This window comes from Thalassophryne amazonica, chromosome 15, assembly GCF_902500255.1.
Source record: "Thalassophryne amazonica chromosome 15, fThaAma1.1, whole genome shotgun sequence".
In the NCBI taxonomy this organism is placed as follows: Eukaryota; Metazoa; Chordata; class Actinopteri; order Batrachoidiformes; family Batrachoididae; genus Thalassophryne; species Thalassophryne amazonica.
The window spans coordinates 67,429,798-67,447,842 of NC_047117.1; the positions used below are offsets into that span (position 1 = coordinate 67,429,798).

An 18,045-nucleotide genomic window follows, 5' to 3' on the forward strand; every position below is an offset into this window, starting at 1 on the left:
AGTTGCTTGCATCCTTCTGTCCATCATGGTGTTATGTGGAGGCATATTTGAATTGTTGCCATGGAAACGGCGCACTACTGTTGCACAGAAAACCCATATATCCGAATGTCTTTTGCTGTTTCCTCATTTGCTGTCACAATCATCTGTTTTTTTTTTGTTTGTTTTTTTATTAAATTTTTCTCCTAATTCCCCTCACGTGTCCACACGCAACAGTTTCATCTGTTCCGTTCTGCACAATTGCAGAGCATCTTTCGCAATCTGCTCTGCAGATGGAGGCCGATCCTGTCTGCAGTTTTCTTGTTTCAGATTTCCTTCAGCTCTTTTCTACCTCTGGTACTTCTTTGATCATCTTCTGCAAATCATGTCCTCTTTTTATCCGGCTTTCTTCGTCCCCCCCTGCCCCCCACACACACCTCCCGTCCTCTGAGCTTCACATCGTCGTTTCTTCCTCCGCATTCATCTCTTTTGTGGATGTCTCTATTTATTCTCTCCCTCTCAGCTGCCTTCCTCCCACTCTCCTCCTCCACCTCCTCTCTGCTCCTCTGTAGGAGCCTTATGGACAATTCTGCTCGTTTACAGTCAACTTGTGCACCTGCAATTATCACAGACAAACTGCTGCTAATTGCTGCAGCGAAGGAGCTGCTTGGATGAGTCACCAAACGTCTTGAAGTCAAACAAGTCCAGAGGCTGGAGATGAAACTTTTTGATGTTGTTACCTGGATGACTGAGAACCTTCATCAACATCTCTGCTAATTAAACAGTGTTTAAATGAGGAGAAGGCCTTTCTTCCCCCATGATTTTCACACTGATCAGTAGATTTTTCCAACTGTTAATTCAGCTTTTAATTTTTCACAAGTTGAATTAAAATATTTTAGAATATTTTGATGCACACTAAAGGTTTATTCCTCTAAAATGTTGTTCACAAAATCCATGTTAATGAGAACTTTACCTGGCAAGTGTGACACATCAAGATGTTGATTAAACAGCATGATTATTTCACATTTGTGGCTTGGATTGGCTGCAGTAAAACCCAGTGTCCCTGCAATGACAAGAGAAACACTCAGAAGTGTAACGCATGGAGTCCCGTATATTCCAGAGCGCAAGTCCCTTTTTATCCCCCAGTATGAAATATGGGGGAATATAGTGATCAGCATGTCCGTCTGTCCGTCTGTTTTCGCTTGTTAGTGCAGTATGTCTGGGTGATCCCTCGACACTTTGTTTTACTGATTTGTGGGGACGGGGAGATACGTCATCTCCTGATGACTCTTGTTTTTCTTTTCAATAAGAAAACATGGTACAAAAGGGGAATATTGTCAGAAAAGAGACAAATAAGGATAGAAAACCTATTATTTTTAACAAGAACCACAGTTGGAAGAGAAATAATGTTTATTTTGAATTAAAAGAAATACAAGCTACATCTTTGAGCTTTTAAGGTATTTACGCACTAACAGTTCAGAATTCTGGAATTATATGTCATTGAACATTCAGTTTTGTCAAGCTTTGGAAAGAACATCATGCCCCTGAGCCACTGAATGCCGGAAGGGGGTTTAATGGTCTTCCAGTGGAGAAGAAAAAGGCAGTAAGAGGGAAAAGCAATAACCTCCAGTTGTGTAGAGGTGTATTGACTGTAGTCTTCCAGACACCCAAATATAGCAGTATGGAGTTAAGCGTTTATAGACAGAGAGTAGTTCAGAATTTTTTTTTTAAACTAGTTTGGCAGGTAATGCAATGGAATAAAAACACTTAAGAATATAAATTCCAATAATAAAATAATAAATGGCAACAATAAAAAGTACTACAACACTGTACAAAAAACGTAAATTAAAGAGCTGATAATACAGAAAATAAGTGTGACTTCTACTTCAGAAAACAGTGTGCAAACAGGGACCCTCAGAGCAGAGAACCACGCAGATTTGAAAGTCAAACAGTCTTTATTGACACTGACACAGATGTGGAACGCAGTAAGCACAGGAGGAACAGTCCGTCCAGGAATAGCTGAGTGAAAACATGCATTTGGACTAACTGAGGACACAAGCAGAAGTTCTGGCAACAGGAAGGCAGTCCGTACAACAACAGCTTCCATGTGGTGTTCAGCAAACCGAATAACCAGAACAACAGGTTAAGAGTCAAAACACAGTTAGGAAACATATCAGGTGAACACAGGAAGACGGCATAGGTCAGCAACTGGAGATGAAACATGAGGAAAATGACTCAAGAGAGCAGGAATAGCAGTGAGACGAGGGAGTGGAGTGAGGGACTGTGGATGGTTATATACTGTGAGACTGTGAGCATCCACGTGAAACCAGAAGCCCCATGAGACAAGAAATAAAGGCAATGAAGTACACAAGGAGTAAACATGTCAAAGTAAGAGCACAATAAAGAAGGAGCACAATGGAGAATTCAGACACAATAATAAACATTCAGAGGGAAAGCGCACAAGAAATATTATGAAATAACCTGTCATGAAGACAGCAATAAATAAATAAATCAAACACCAGAGGTTTGCTCTAACGTGAACCATGGCGAGGAGATGGACAGGCCTACAAAAATAAAATCAGTTAGTCTGTGGGTGTGGTTTCAGATTTGACATTTTGGGCAGAAGTAACAAACGCTGCTTGGTATGAACAATGAATCTCAGTGGGGCTTTTTCAAAGCTGAATGGTGGACGGTATTTATCACTCCATTTATCAGTACATTTGCATTTTCATCACTTCTGTTTATCTGCCTGGCGGTTTGCAGACTAGACTAAGAGGAAAAAGTTCCCCGGCTAGAAACCAAAAAGATCAGGTTTTGAGATCCAGACAATTTCCTGATGCCACTGTGGTGCTGAGTCTGCCTGTTTGAGTCCTCTGTTCATGGTTTGTGTTCTGTCCTGTTTGTTTCCCACACCCCCTGTGGTTTTCTCTCTCTCTCTGTGTGTGTGTGTGTGTGTGTGTGTGTGTGTGTGTGTGTGTGTGTGTGTGTGTGTGTGTGTGTGTGTGTGTGTGTGTGTGTTTGTTGGCCCTGTTTGTGTCTTTATGTTGATAGGTTTATATTCAGTCTTCTGTCCTTTCTGTGTTGATGTTTGTTATTTGTCCTGTGCCCCTTTTTGTATATGGTGTTGGTGTGTCTCCTCCCCGGTCTGTTGTCCCTATGGGTCCCTTTTGGCGTTGTCCTCTGTCTGTTGTCTTTGTGGTCAGTCCTCGTCCGCTGTCCTGGTCTCTGTGGGTTCTGTCATTATGTCTCTGGGTATGCTCTGTGAGTTGTCTAGTATTTTCCAGTGTTCCCTTTGTAGTTCCATGTTGGTTTTCTGCTTTTATTTCTTGAGGTAGTTTTCGTTATTGTTTAGTTTTTGTTTTATTCAATTACCGTTGCCTCTTCTTTATTTATGCTCAGTCTCTCATTTGTCCACTGCTGCATCTTGTTCTCTTTTTGAGTTCTACATTTATTTTTGTATTATGTGGTTTTGGATCTGTCTTTTGGTTTTGTGACTTTTCTTCTGTTTGTTATGGTTATGGTCATGTTTTGTTCTACTTCACTTTGGATGTCTACATTTTTGTTCACCTTTTGTTGTCTCTTGACCTTTGACCCTGCCACACCTGTCTTCTATTTTGTTCATCAGTTGAGTTAGTATTTAAGTAGCACCTGGTTCACTGTTCATGTGTGTTTGACTCTCTGCTCACGTTGTTCACTCTTCTCCTGGTGTGTGTAAGTACGCTGACCCTTGTGTCACCTTTTATGGCTGTAGTTAGTTAGATGTGGACTCCTTGTTTGAACCACCATGTTGTGTTTTGTTTGGGGCTGTTTTTCCATGTCGCCTGTTTGGAATGATTACACTGGTCAAAACAAACAAAACATTTCATGGACTTTGAGAACTGATTTAGGATCATTTTGGGGTGCTGGATCCTGATCTGATCTCAGATTTCATCTATTACATTATGTTTTGTTTTGTTTTTTTTTGCAATCTGCATGTTCCATATTGATGGATTATTCAAAAGTTGCTCATTCACTCACAAGTTTGACACCATTAATCACACACAAACGCAACTTCAAAAGCATCGTTTTTAAAGCAGGTTCACGAAATGTGAACAAGAGCTGTAATATAGTCTATGGCGCTGAAGAGGTGTGTGAGACTGCAGCTTTTGCTTCAATGCTTGATATGGGGAATATGTTTTCATATCTCAAAACATGATGTGATTGACAAAAACTAACACCGGATTTGGATTCAGCGCCCCCAAATTACATAAAATCCGCTGGAAAAACTCCAGGCAAGAAAAATCATGTTGACCAGTGTAATCACTATTAGAACATTAAAACCTCTTGTTTTTGCAAATTTTTTTGTCTATTTGCTGCCTGCATATTGGGTTCATTTTTGGACTTTGCTAAAATCACAACAGCAACATGTGGTCTATTTTGCCATAAAATGACCAGGAGTGTGGTGGCGGCATGAGTGGATTAATTTTACCGGCTCACACCGGGCCACAATCCAGTAGCCTCACAATACAAGGTTCCCTCCATTTTTGTCAGCAGAATTACTGCGGTGACTTAAAGGAGTAAGAAGCAATCAGAGAGCTGCAACAAGCTTTAACAAGAGAAACTGTATTTTGAAAAGCAAACCCAAATGTACAAACCCAAATTACTTCACACTTCAGGAGATCTGTCTGCACGCACACATGTACACTCCATCTATGGTTCTGCCTACATAAGAAAAAAAGCCACTTTCATACAATGGATGTAGAAAGTCATCATATCCTTGAGATTTTACACATTTTAATTTCTTCATGCCATTACTAAAATAAATAAAAAAAATCAGTAGTGTAAAGAATAGTATCATTTATACAGTAAAATTTAGTAATGTAGTAAAATTATTTTCACCCTCACCAAAAAATCAAGACACATTTTTACCATATGACAAACAAAAATATCAAAGCCAAAATAATGGAATGCAGAAGTATGAATACTGAGCATAACACAACTATACAAGTCAGGGGGATAGATACATGAACATTTACAAATCATTTGTTTGGTTTCATTTATATAAACCATTAAGAAAGAAATACTACAATCAGTATACATACAGTATAGTGTAACTGGTGATGCAACGCCCAAAAGTTTCATTATGTGCAGTGTTTCAAATAAGCCACAGAAGCCTATAACTAACTCAGTGTTGTTATAGGTGTCTTGATGGCTTCCCTCAGTCTCCTTCTTGAATATTCACTCAGTTTTTAAGAACTACATAGTCCAGACATATTTACCTTACAGTACTTCTTCATGATGGAGTGACACAAATGGATTTCCTTAAAAAAAGCCTGAAATTTCAGCTACATGTTGTCAAAAGGCTATATGAGTGATGTGAGCGTAGATTTTATGTTTTCTTGTGTGAAAATCCTTCTCTGTACCACCCCACCGTGAAGCAGTGATGAGTGGTGCAACAGCTAAAGTTGTTTTTTCCAGTAACAGCCACAGAAACCGATATCTCCTTCAGAGTTTTCTTGGTGGCTTCCCTCACTGGTCTCCTTTTTGCACAGTCACTCAGATTTTTGACAATTAACTACTCCAGACAGATTTACCATACAGCACCATACGGTTTGTATCTCTTCATGATTAACATGAAGTAAGTCAACACACTTTTTTGGCCAGTTGCCCACTGTTTTTTTTAAACCCCTTTGAATTAAATTGGAAAGTCCACAGTACAAGCATGTTTTGATTGCTTCATTTCAACTCTATTGTGGGGAAGGCAAAGTTGCAAAAAAAAGCCACTGTCCATTTACTTCTCTGTACCTATAAATGAGCTTGTTTCTCAGCCTAGGTCTGGTGGCCTAGACTTTATTAAAACTGTAGCAAGGTAGAGTCCAGATTGAAAAGATGTTCCTGCTAGCTTGGCTAGCGGGTAATTACCGTTTAGCTGACGTGGTAGAGTCTTGGTCTTGATTGCGAGCAATCCCACCGCCATCCCTGCCACAAAATTAAGTCATCCAGTCACAAATATAAGAAATCACATGTACATAAGTATTCACAGCCTTTGCCATGAAGCTCAAAATTGAGCTCAGGCGCATCCTGTTTCCACTGATCATCTTTGAGACGTTTCTACAGCTTTCTACAGAGTCGATCTGGGGTATTGGACATGATTTGGAAAGACACACCTGTCTACATATATGGTCCCATAGTTAACAGTGCATGTCAGAGCACAAACCAAGCATGAAGTCAAAGGAATTGTCTGTAGACCTCTGAGACAGGATTGTCTGGAGGCACAAATCTTGGGAAGGGTACAGAAATATTTCTGTTGCTTTGAAGGTCCCAGTGAGCACAGTGGTCTCCATCATCTGTAAATGGAAGATGTTTGGATCCACCAGGACTCTTCCTGGAGCTGGCCACCCATCTAAACTGAGTGACTGGGGAAAAGGACGTTAGTTAGGGAGCTCCAGCATTCCTATGTGGAGAGAAGAAAACCTTCAAGAAGGACAACCATCTCTGCAGCAATCCACCAATCAGGCCTTTATGGTAGAGTGGCCAGATGGAAGCCACTCCTTAGTAAAAGGCACATGACAGCCCACCTGGAGTTTGCCAAAGGCACCTAAAGGACTCTCAGACCATGAGAAACAAAGTTCTCTGGTCTGATGAGACAAAGATTGAACTCTTTGATGTGAATGCCAGGCATCATGTTTGGAGGAAACCAGGCACCATCCCTGCAGTGAAGCATGGTGGTGGCAGCATCATGCTGTAGGGCTGTTTTTCAGCAGCAGGAACTGGGAGACTAGTCAGGATTGAGGGAAAGATGAATGTAGCAATGTACAGAGACATCCTGGATGAAAACCTGCTCCAGAGTGCTCTCGACCCCAGACTGGGGTGACAGTTCATCTTTCAGCAGGACAATTACCCTAAGCACACAGCCAAGATATCAAAGGAGTGGCTTCAGGACAACTCTGTGAACGTCCTTGAGTGGCCCAGCTAGAGCCCAGACCTGAATCTGATTGAACATCTCTGGAGAGATCTGAAAATGGCGGTGCATCGATGCTCCCCATCCAACCTGGTGGAGCTTGAGAGGTGCTGGAAAGAGGAATGGGCATAACTTCCCAAAGATAGCTGCACCAAGCTTGTGGCATCATATTCAAGAAAGCTTGAGGCTGTAATTGCTGCCAAAGGTACATCAACAAAGTATTGAGCAAAGGGTGTGAATACTTATGTAGTACGTGTGATTTCTTAGTGTTTCATATTCAATAAATTTCCAAAAAAAATTTTTTTTCATGTTGTCATTATGGGGTGTTGTGAGTAGAATCTTAAAGGAAAAAATTAATTTACTCAATTTTAGAATAAGGCTGTAACATAAAATGTGGAAAAACTGAAACATTGTAAATACTTTCCAGATGCACTGTACTCTTTTCTTTGTGCAAGCTTTGCTAGAAACCTGTCTTTTGATTGTTTTTGTTTTTTTGGTGTTGCGTTTGCTTGCTGATGAATTTCGCAGCATGCACCTGATAAATAAAAGATTACTGTAGGTGTTGTGCTTTTGCTTTGCCCTTCATTTAGCCTTCTCATCAAGTGATCCACTGTGCTTCATTTAGAATATCAGCATGAACGCACACTCATTAAGATTCTTCGTTTTTATCTATGCAGAAAATATGCTCAAAATTTGTATTCTCGATACAGCAGCTGGTGCACGCTTGCACAGTAAGAAAGTACAATTTTCACATCATGCTATGACTAATTGTGTTTCTCGCTGCCTGTCACCTCCCTCTCCTTACATCTTTCCCTCCGCCTCTGTCTTTATTTCTCACTCTCTCTGCTCCTCTGCCGCCATCATCCTGTGTTGCTTTTTGCATAGCTACTAATACAGGAGCAGTAAATTATAGCAATAATGGTAAATAATAGGTCTGCATTTGACTTCAGAGAGCAGCAAGTGGGGTGGCGCAGGGAGGTGAGGGGGAGCAGCAGAGAGGAAACAGGTTTTGGAGGATGGGGGTGGGGTGGGAGGGTGAATCACTCAAACTGGGTCTGCAGGTCTAATGGTCACTTAGCCTGCTGGCTAGTCCATGAAGCTGTGAGGCTGTCAGTCTCTCACAATGCACCGGCTGCCGTCTTGGTCCTCGCGTGCACACGAGCACACGCACAATTCAGTATCCTTTTCCTGAGCTGTCTTTGATATGAGCCTCAGGTCTCGTCTGAGTATGTCACATTGCGCTATAATGGATGTGGCGTTGACACTCGATGGCCTATGAGAGGCCGCTCTTAGTGTGTGGTTTGAGACCCGCCTAAGTAGGTCACTCAGTTCGGGCTGCAGTTGCATCATCTCAATTTACTTGTTGCTGTTTGGTTGACTTTAAAGACATCAGTTTACACACTTTTGCAGCCAGCCAATAGAGATGCATAAGTAATTGGACAGTTTGTGGAGAGTGTTGGCTTTAATTCAAGGGGGTTTAAGAAGAATATCAACCATCTTGAAATTACAGCTATACACGAGGGGTGACTGATAAGTTTTGAGCCTGATCCACAACATATAGTGCATTTCTCAACATTTCACCCAGTGAGTCAAACTTCACACATTCTTGAGAAATGTTGGTTTCTCAGAATGTAAAAGATGGAGAACCATACCATACTTGTCTGGGTCAGGCTCAAAACTTCTCAATCACCCCTCGTACCTACATGTATATTAGTGTGGTCTGTCTGTTGTTGTCCGGATGTCTTGGTGGCTTCCCTCACTAGTATATCTTGACTGTTTTATTTCAGCTCCATTGTGGTGGTGTACAGAAGCAAAATAATAAAAATGGTCACAATACAAATACTTATGTGCCTGACTGTATGCATTTATCAGGTGTTTTAAAGGAGACCCTGAGAACACTAACATTGTGAGCAATCAAGTGTACTTGAATCATCATTGACAGTTCGTTTGAGAGAAATCCCCGCATGATTACCATCATAAAGTAAACTAAATTAAGCCTCTGTACACTGCTAAAGACTGGCATCCTGTCTAGGGTGTTCCCTGCCTCTCATGCAGTGGTCTCTGAGATCGGCTCTTGCTCCCCTGTGACCCTTAATTGGAGTAAGTGAGTATAGAAAATAAATAAATGAATGAATAAACCTCTGTACACAAGAGTTTCTGGACATTTTTATTCACTATCGAAATGTCACAATCATGGCTTGAAGTCAGTGGAATAGTGTGGTATAAAAGTTATGTCATAATAGAATCATGAAACAGAAGGTGAATGAGTTTCATAATTTATTTTAGAAACATTGTCAAAACAAAAATGGACTGTATGCATACATTTTCCTCAAGTACCCACAAGTACTACCAGTATTAGGGAAAAGGGGAGGGTGGGGTTTCTAATTTTCGACCTGAAACATTCAACTTTTAAAGGTGAATTTCAAGTTTCAAGTTATTTCATTGTATAGCACCAAATCACAACAGAGTTGCCTCAAGGCGCTTAGCACAAGAAATATCTAACCTTACTAACCCCCAGAGCAGCACTCGTGAGGAAAAACTCCCTCTGAGGAAGAAACCTCAAGCAGATCAGACTCAAAGGGGTGACCCTCTGCTTGGGCCATGCTACAGACATAAATTACAGAACAATTCACAAAGTGAATGTACAGGAAATGCTGTTGGTGCACAGGACAGGAGGGTCTCCAGCACAAATACCACACCCACTCTTGGGTGGAGCTGCACTTAAACAGAGAGAAAAAAAACAGAATCAAGCATCAGAAAGACAAGAAATACAGTATAATATGTCAGCATTAAACAACAAGAAAAACAGGAAATACTAAGGTGATCGCCGGCTGTGGATGATCACAGATTCTGCACATGATGACCATGTTTAGGGCCCCTTCACACATCACACAAAAGATGCAGAAACTGGGAGAACATCCGCGAACCATCCACCTGCTGGTGTGAGGGACGCACAATTGCACAGGCGTGCATGGCACATCGGTGACTGTTCTGTGCACATGCGCACAGTGTGAGCAGCTGGAACGTGTTGCACTACATCGCATCGCTGATGTGGAGAAAAATGAAATAAAAACCAACTATGTAATTAGTGAAAATCACTGGGTTGATATCAGTAATAATAAAAGGGGATGCATACAGCACCCTGTGGTTAAATAAAAAAAATAAATGCCACTCGCGGGATTCAAACCTGTAATTTACAAAAGCTCTGATTACCAGACGGGAACTTTAGCACTATGCTACAATCACTGTGTTATAACAGGAGCGTAAAATGCCTAAAATCAAAAAGGAGATAAATGTGGTGTTTTGTTTTTTTTTAAAGAGGAAAAAATGCCGTAATAACTGACAAAACACTTGTTACTGTTGGCTTGTCATAGTCCTGCGGCGCGCATGTTCTGCCGGACACGTGTGACATTTAGATCGCCTGCTGCGTGATCTGACGGGTCAGTTCACATGCAGCAGTCTGCCGAGGTGTGCTGTGTGAGGCCGCTGCAGCCCGGCTATGTGCGCTCAGACGTGGCTGTCCGGCCCCCATGTGATCATGTCTGTAAATACATATCAGTGTCATGCAAGTGTGCATGTGTGTGTTGTTTTTTTTTTTTTTGGGAAATTTCACATCCAGCTCGAAAGTGGTTGTCTGCTGACTGTTTTTGTGCTGACAGCGTGAATGGTCACACATTTTCTAAGTGTCAAGTGAGCGGTGTTGGATGTTCATGTGTGTCACCTGGAATATGGCCGACACCTGCCGCGAGAGGGATCGAATGGCCGGCTCTCACAGGGCACACTTTGACTTTCAGCCGCTGGTGTGCGCAAATAATTGTAGCAACAGATGTACGAGGCATTGGAAGCAGCTCCAATTTTTCACAAATGGCATGCAATTCCTCCTTCATGCGCAAGTCGACTTAAATCGTGTTATGTGTGAAGGGGCCCTAAATGTGGTATTATGTCAAATTCATGTAATTTTGGTCAAAACGTATGGGTTATTTATTTAAGGTGTCTGGTATTTAGCAACTCTTTCTCTCTTCATTTGTCCTCCTGCAGGGATTGCATTTACACTCCTCCACAATGCTTGTCAGCCTCCACCTCTCTTCCTCCCACCATCAGGACAAGCACATCGCACCCCACTCCTCACGTTCTCCTCCAAACCACTCCTCCTGCCGCCCTCAACCTCGGCTGACGCTGCCCTTCCTCTCCTTGTCATTCTCTCTGATCATCCTCTCCATTCTCCTCTTGCCCGTCTGCGAGTCTCGCAGGGGTGGAGGTCCGGGGTCAGGACCTGGAGGTACTCAAGGGGGACAAGGCAACCAGCGGGGCGGCACCAGCCAGAGGGGTGTTGTCATCCCCCCTATCTACACCGCTGGTTCACATCCAATTCCACCAATCAATCCCAAACTTATCAACTCACTCAGTATTGCCGTCATCTTGGTGGGAAACTCTAGTGAAGTAACACTGGGGGCTGGACTTGAGAAAGAGGACTTCCTTCATATCCCCTACCCTCCAAGGTTGAAGTCGTCACCATGAACGAGACTGATCCCAAGAGCATCATTAATCGAATCTGCGGTCAGATGACAAGGAACTCGTTGCAAGGCGTTGTGTTTGGTGATGACACAGATCAGGAGGCCATCGCTCAGATCCTGGACTTCATCTCTGCTCAGACGCACATCCCCATTCTGGGCATCAGGGGAGGGTCTTCCATGGTCATGGCTGCCAAGGTAAGGGAAATTATTATTTAACTGAAATCACCTAATGAAGTTCCCCACAATTACAGAATTCCGTGATGTGGCGTGTACCACATTGTAATATTAACATGGGAAGTTTAACTGCTGCCATTCCATGTTAAAGAAATTGCTAGCATACAGTGTGCAGTGACTCCTTACTGTAAAAAAAAAAAAGGAAAAACTAAATTATAGGCAATTTTTGTTTCACACCACCAGATTTCCTGATGTGGCACATACTGCATTGTACTACAATATTAACATGGTATGTTTAACTACTGCCACACCATGTCCATACCAGTCACGTCAACCAGGTATCGAACATAGTTGACGTGACTGCATACACCATGCTAACATATGTTGTCACCAGTGGTGGGCACACTTCTGATGATCCGATATATGTTTTCATTTTAAAGTAATGTGCTAATTTTTAAGGTTTTGTGAGCACATGCTGTGCCAGGCAGCAATGCATTATGGGTAGCATAAGGTAATCTCAGACGTTCAGGACAGGACAAATGCATTTCAGACACTCTGTTCAGGGTCCACAGATAACAGCATTAAACTCTAGTGCCTAAACCCTCGTGAATATATTCTCTGGGTTTATAGACGTTAGTGTATTTGCGTTTGTTAAATTCCACGCATCTTAAATGTAGCAGACACGGATTATCTGGAATTTTGTTTGACATTTTTTCAAGGCCGCTACTGCCATCTACTGGCCAGGAGTGTTCATGGCAGTATTAAACGTCTGGGTACATGGCTGCTCTCAAAGTGTTGGTATTGTCCATTGTCCAGGCGCTTTTTGTGTGCATATATTTGTTAACTTTGTATTCTAAACTACGGTTAGAAGTAATTCCGACTCCTTATCGGTCCACACGAACTAGGTTGGCGCCATGTTTTTAGTTTTTGTGGAAGTGACGACAAGAGAATAAGGCTCCTGATTGGATAGAATTTTAATCAGTACCGCCACCCAAAGGTTTGGCAGACTAATTACAACACATTTATACGGTTCGATGTGGATGGATTTTTTTTTTTAAACGACGTAGTGTGGATGAAGTTTTTTTCCCCAAACTGAAAGGGTAAGATATTCGGTTTTACAAATACCCGACCAAGTGTGTACATGGCCTTATGTCTGTGAAAGGCACTATATAAATAAATTTACTTACTTACTAATATTGAGTGCACGTTTTACAACATCATAAAAGTTTTAAAATATGCAATTGCGATGACACTTCCAGGGCTCCGTAAAAATGCCTGTTTTTACAAATAAAAATGGAATATTTTACAAAAGCACATTTATCTTTAAACCAACACACAATACACGTCACATTAACGTGTTGGTTTACATAATGGATTACTGAACCAATCACTGTTTAGCACTTTACCCAGAATGCTTTGCGGTCTGTGTTTGTTACAAAACCTCAGAATTAGTGCCTTATTCAACATTAAAAGATATGTTATATTTTAACTTTGTACAAATGACAGAATTGACATTAATGGAGTTATTCTATCAGTATTTTCAAAAAACCAGAAGTTAGTATGACATGGAAAAGTCCGGTATGACCTCACCTACTCCTGGAAGGTACCAAACACTGTGCAGTTTAATCCAATAGCATGTATATTAATTCCATGGCACGTATTATATTCCAAGCTGAAAGCAAGCTTAAAGTCATCTTTCCTGACAAAGGGAGTGTGTTATTTCGAGAGCTGAGACGGACCCCACACAGATCCGTAGTGTCTCATAAGAGACACTGGCATTTAGGAGGATTTGCGTATGGATTGCGCACAAAATTGGCCCATATTCGCCAAACATCCGCAATATCCGTGTAACATGCCTGTATGAGTTGGCCGTCATCCGAACACACCCGTGATCATCCGCTGAGGCACGCATGTCTGCAGCCAGATTTTGAGTAGCCCAAAAATCTGGATGCGGATGACATCCGCCTTACATACTCCATATATACTCAATTCATACACAATACATACTCACTCTATGCGCTGTATATCTGCCGTTAACCGCTGATATCCACAACTGACGGGGATTTGCGGCTTGGCAGTGGACCGGGACAGTGTGTAAAACAGATATGTGTGCCCATCATGTCCACATCACAAACTAAAATATGTTGTAGCGAATGCATACAGATTGGCCATGAATAAAGTGTTGTTATTACATCTGCTTTGCAGCTCATTTGCAGACAATCTCTCAGCAACTTCTCAGACAAAGGAATTCTGACGAGGGGCTGGACGACTCCTCCCACAAGGAGTGCTCACAGGCGAATGACGTCACCGACAGGCGTGGAAAAACTCACGCATGCGCAGGAGGGTTCAAGCATGTCTGACGTAAAAACATATGAATGGAATCCATATAGTTTTGGAAAAAAATAAAAAGGACCTATACTTTATTGACAGACCTCGCATGTTTCTTGTGGAGCAGGAGAGGGGGAAAAAAGCATCCAGATAAAACAGTCTTCTGCTCCAAAAATAGCCTGTAAGATCCTGTGTAGCTGCCAGGCACTCGAATAATGGGCTTTTAGTAGCCTCGTACGCACCACAAACATGCCTCTATAATCCTCATTACTCATCATAGTAACTCGTACACAAACTGACCCATGACGTTGTTGCTAAATTTTGAACATCTTGAAATTAGTGCTCTGAGATGAGCCTCGTTAACCGAAGATTCTGCCTCTCAGAACCACCATTCTCCCACAATAGTTGAAGAAATCCTCTCGTAACAAAAAAACATGCTGAGTGGCTCATTATTAATCCTTCATTATTTGGTGGGACCAGGGATTTAGTGTCAGACATGGTCTGCCTACCTTCATACCATATGCTAAAATTGACAATGGTTTAAAATATCATATGCGGCACCATGGTTACCATTAATAGTGGTTTGCGTTATCATATGTGACCATTCTAATCGCGGTTAACACTGTTAGCTTCAAATGTGGTCTGCCTGCCTACATACTGTATGCTAACATTAAACAGGGTTAGCATCTTTTAAAAGATGGAATTAAACACATCATGCTAACATGATATGATACCTTCCAAATTTGAAAATCTGGCAAATACGAGCAAAATTATGCCAAATGAATTGACATTACCTATATTTTACCCCATTTTCTAAGGGGTGTGTGTATCCAAAACTTGATAAACATTTATCCTTTATTCAGTTTATTGGATTTAATAAGGATTACAAACAAATATTCCCATAATAAAGGGTTGCTGCCACTTATTTTGATCCAACTTTCTTGGGATTGATTTCGTTGTTAATTCACCTCTGCTGTGAGTCTGATTTTGGATTGAAGCCTCTGACAATGAGTCATGTAAACAGTAAAAGGGTAAAACAAAAGCAAGTCACAAACTCAATTTTGGTCAGATTGGGTTTGACAATATTTGACATAAACCAGGCTTGAAATTTCAAACCTTTGATTGTCACGTTGTGTTAACAGACTTGGCAGTGTAGAAGGCCATTGTGGAAGAATGACGGTGTAACAACAGGGTTTGGTTTTGACTGGTTTTACAATAACCTCTTGTTCTTTGGGAAAATGTGATGCATAACCTTATTGGTCAGATTAATTAAAGCTGAGGATAAGAAGACAGAATTGAAAACCGGTGTTTAATAATCATTTACTCAAATTAAACATGGAATGACATGAAATGAGAAAATTCTCATGTATCTGAAATGACAAATATTTCTTTGTATTTAGGAAATAACCCTCTTGTGTCTGATTTGCAGACGTTCATGCTGGTTATATGGTCGCAAATTGAATCGGCAACGTGTTAGCAGAGCCGGTATTTGCAACCATAATCCAGCATTGGGGGTTATTCCCATTCTAATCCAATTCCATCGTTTGCACGGTTTATTTTTCTGTAGGTAATTCGGTCTGCAAGGCTTACCATCGAGGCAACGTCGCTCCAACAGCGGTCAGGGCACAGAGTAATCCATCAAATGTGAAACGGTAATTGTGTATCAGAATCCACATCAATATTTTTGTATGGTAGCTTAAATTCACCCATTTCAGTATCGTCCTCGGTATGTGACTTTCGCTCTCAGCTGACACCGCCATTATTGACATCTGCGTAGCAGCGCGGGTGGCCAGTCAGGGCGTGGAGTAATACATCCAAATGTGAAATGGCTGAATATTTTGTCACCATTACCACGATATTACACAGTCTGAAATCAGATTTGCGGAAAAAATGTAATTGGATTAAGAATGTGAAAATATTAATGCTCACTTGGTGGTGTTCTGCAAACATGGTGCATTTGTCATTTTAGCATCTCACATTGTCTGACAGTCTTAAAGCTACAGTAGAAATAGAATATCACATTCCTAACCATGTGTCCATTAGTGTACAATGAAGCAACATGTTTAGAAGTTTAGAATGTCCTTTATATCTACATGGGAGTGTGCCCCCTCATGGAGGCCATCATATTGCAACGCCATGTTGATACAGTAGCCCAAATGGGACATACTTTTCCATCTTTCGCATTAATTGCTCCCCTGTGCATGGTCTACTGGTTGCTAGTGCAGGCTAGCAAGTTTGAGAACCCTTATTTTTGAGAAATAGAGGCTGATATATATTGCTTATCACAAGAGAAGGCAAGGGAGCATGAGCACTGTCATCAAAGAAGCAAAAATATGTGGGGAAACAGATTTGTGACTTGCATAATGCAATCTGAAATTTTGCCACTAGATGGCACTAAATCCTACACACTGTAGCTTTAAAAGTTTCCACTAGAAATAGTTGCACAGTTGACTTAAATGGCCATTTAACTAAAATAATTAGATTTTTGTGCGTTAAACTGATAAGGATAAATTAATGAATGTAAAGCATGCACAAAGAAATGAGATACAAAATAATACCCTCCATGATTATTTGGTGTTTATGTGGATGATAACAAACACTGGAATACATTTATTGAGCACTGAATATATTTTCTTCGCTGAGAGGAAATGTGTATGTGAACCAGCACCGTGCCTTTTCCAATAGTCGCATGCACTGCCGAAATGATTTGTTTCTCATGCTCACAAATTCATCAGCCTGAGAGAATAAATTATAATGGACTGGAATTATAAAGTATCATTGCGGGTGGTATTCTTTTTTTCTTTCTATTTTGCCCTCTCTACACCTGCTACAGTGCTCTGTGAACACCATGTCCATACACCTTGGAAGGGTTATTTAATATTTTGCAACTCCTTTTTTTGAGTGCTCAAATTTGGGATTTTAACAACAGAAATGTGCATCTCCACCTCGTACCGTTTTTAAGGAAGTACAGTTGCCTTTGGACACAGGTGCGTGCACCATTATGTTAGGGTCTTTTTGACTGTTTTGCTCACGAGTGTGCATTTGTTTGTTTGTAAAATCTATGTTGAATAACGCAGTGCACCTCATGATGCAAGATGGGATACATGACACTGGTCATATCGGAGGTTTCGACCATGCACACACCGCTGCGCCTTGAATGCATCTCACCAAGGCTCATGTTCATAAGTCATACTGGACAACCTGTCCATGATGTCATGTTGCCATGCCACCTGTCATGATGCCATGATGTCAAGTTTTTTGAAGAGTGGCTTTGAAGCTCAAATACGGCAACTCTGGAGGTTGCATCTTACATTGCTAAACTCTCAGTAAATCCATAAATGGGTAAAGATGTGGATTGTGGGACAGAGTGGTTTGACCTGGGTGGGACGAATGCAGGCTGAACACGTCGCCCAGCTCAAGCTTCCAAACAAGCAATGCTGTAGTTAACAGGCTAACTTTGGCTCAGATGCTTGATTAATGTATTTTTTTTTTTCTGGATTGATAGTGGTTTTTGTAAGAGGTGGCTTGGATGTGAGTATTAAAATGTGTGACTGCCATATTGCCTTTAGAACCGTCACACCATCAGTAGACCTGAAGTCACCAAACTGCCTGCTAATTGATGCTAACATATAAATTAACTTATACTAAGATGTCACTCAACAGAAATACTTGTGCATCGACTTCTTTGATGATCCATAAGCACATTTAACCACACAGTAAAGCATATTGTCGCAGATATCCATATTAAATGTTCAGCAAGAACAAACAGTTGACTCACAGCACGTAGCTGCTACTGCTAGCGCGGCTGTCTCAGGCATATTAGCAGTGGCCAAAACCCCCCTTTTTGCGCCAGCTTTAAACATGTTCATTTGTGCTGTAAAGTTTGAGAATTTAACATGGGCTTCTACAGAGAGTGACTCACTTTTGGATCCAGCCTCGTGTCTACATAAGGAACAACAAGATTTTCAACATTTGTGTCATTTAAGAGGACAGGAGAGCGAGGCTTGGTTCCTAACCAGGCAGCAAACTCCAGCGCTGGAAAAAGAAGCTAACGCCAAAGTGTCAAATCATGCAGTTCCGTGAATGAGCACTACAGGCTGGCTACAACAGTGA

At 41.3% G+C, this 18,045-nt stretch overlaps 1 pseudogene; it reads left to right on the top strand.

The window, feature by feature from the left end:
- Positions 1-18,045, top strand: part of LOC117526616 — a 199,944-nt pseudogene that overhangs the window by 65,252 nt on the left and 116,647 nt on the right.